The sequence below is a fragment of the Cryptomeria japonica genome, chromosome 1, assembly GCF_030272615.1.
Source record: "Cryptomeria japonica chromosome 1, Sugi_1.0, whole genome shotgun sequence".
NCBI classification, from domain to species: Eukaryota; Viridiplantae; Streptophyta; class Pinopsida; order Cupressales; family Cupressaceae; genus Cryptomeria; species Cryptomeria japonica.
In genome coordinates, this window is record NC_081405.1 from 385,957,908 (window position 1) to 385,960,373 (window position 2,466).

Below are 2,466 nucleotides of genomic sequence, written 5' to 3' on the forward strand. Positions count from 1 at the left end.
ACATTAATTGATATTTTCCAATTGGCAACAAATTATAAGGAGATTTTATAACATAATATTTTTAGCTATGAGATGATGATAAACAAGAATGATAAATCTTCACTTATGAAGATATAGGCTACTCCAAGACATTCAAACTGAGATACTAAAGCTTGCTTGTATATCATTACATCAACTGCATATATTACATATGCATAAAAAGAATACCAATTTGATATACAAGAAATTGGTAATGATAATACATGAATACTTTTAAAACACACAAACTAAAATACATTCTTCATTATACTTTTGAAAAGTCACAAGTCCAAAATCCTTTCTATACATAGTATGAAGATAAAAAGTTCTTTGAAATATATTTGAATATTTCACCAAAGTTTCCCCTCTATAAGAGTCCCCATTTTATATTATACAATAGCCTTGTATTTATAAGATTTAGAGGTTAACTACTTTATAACTACTTACGTAACCACTTTAGGTAACTACCTAAGTGATCACTTTTCCTAACCACCTAAGTAATCACTCTTAGTAACTACCCTTTTGGGAACAAGTTAGGATTTACCTAACCTTTACAAAATGCAAGTCCAAATTCTAACTTTAGTTACAATGAGTGACATAAGTAACCTTTACAAATAGGTAACTTGGAGATTTTTAACTTTGGAAGAAAGAACAACTTGTCATTTTTGTCAAGGTAAGCATCATATTTTGTTCTAACGCACAAATCACGAACATCAATTCCAACATCTTTATGGATCATGTTATTAATCATATTTGGAAGAATATTTGTCGTCCCAAATGCACATTGGTCACACCTATTTAAAATTCCTTTGACATAATATGACATGAGAATGATCAGTAGGTTTGCACATGCATATGACTATTTTTTATACTTTATGAAGAAATCCCTTTGGCACTAAGCCTGTCTATCTTGTCCTCTTTGATGCATAATAGGAGCTGCCACATATTTTCATATAGACGAACACATTTATTACATTTTGGTCAAAATTTTAATTGTAGATGTATGATTAGAACAAATTAATCTTTAATCACTTCTACATTTTGTTTAGAAAATATGTCCTTTGTTCTATCTAGGATCTTATCATTCAATTCCAATAAATATTTAACAAGTTTTGGGGTACATGGGGGCCATTGTTCCATTTGTAAATGGTGATGAATCCCAACATCTAATCATCCATTGTAGTTTATGTATTGCTCAAACCATTTCCAGAACAATCTAGCATGAAGTATCAACACAAAATTTACTAGGAGGAACATCATGGTGAGCAAGGTAGCACATTAGGATGATGATGAAGAGGAACTATCATATCAATTTATTGCAAAACTTGACTAGTAATCTTTAATCCACTCCTTTAACTTTTTGACACCTTGGTGAATTACATTTTTAGAATCAAGCTCTGACAATGCACATGCAACATCCTTGCAATAGATATAGCTAATTTTAATAGAGTATACTTTTTCCTTTCTTGACTTAGTTTCCTAGGTAATATCTCAAGGCAGGCAGTTTACCTTTGCAACTGCTACCAATTAACCTAAGGTAGAGCATTGAATTTCCATGAGCAATTTAAAAGTATTCAAGATCATCCTTGTCTATTATGTGATGAGGAAAACAAGTATCAACTACCAACCATGTGATCCGACTCTTCATCTCTTTCTCTGTCAATCAATATAACCTCACACGTGTGCCAAACATGAAAGTCATGACTACAACTCTTAACATTCAACTTTGATAGATGTCCCTCCATTATTTATGGATGTCTAATATAATAGTGCAACTTTCTTATTCAGATTGTTTCAAAATTATTGAAGCAAATCAAAAGCCATTGCTAACTTTCATTATAGTGACAGATAAAATAACTCTTCTTCCTTCTTTTCCATGGCATTGAGTAAACGTAGGTATTGAATTAAAAAATATACTCTCAACTAGCGCGGGGTTTGGAAAAGATTTCGCATACTGCATTCTAATGTAGCAGTTGCAACAACAAACTCAAATAAAATAAATGTTCCTGCAATCCTCACGCTCATGTGATGAATGTCCATCACTTGCACTTGTCTTTATTTGCTTGAAAGTTTCTCAGGTCGTTCAAACAAATTCATTTTGTGGATATCCATACTTCTCTGAGATACATGTCGAATGAGATGATTCCTATTCAAGGCATTCTATCAAACGTAACGTTTAGCATACTTTTTCCTACCTTCCACACTTGCGCACTATCCTATCAAATTGTTCACGTGCTTTGTCTGCGCAGACAACAGTTTACATTTGTTTCAAAGTTCAGAAAATTTACATCATATGAGGAGGCATCTCTTTTAAGGCATGCGGTCAAATATCTCATAAAAATCTGCTATTGATGAGAGTTTTGAAAACAAAAAAAATTTAAAATTTGTCTAGTTTATAGGGGAAGTGTATCAATAGTGCACTCACATATTCCAAAGGGTATATAGGAT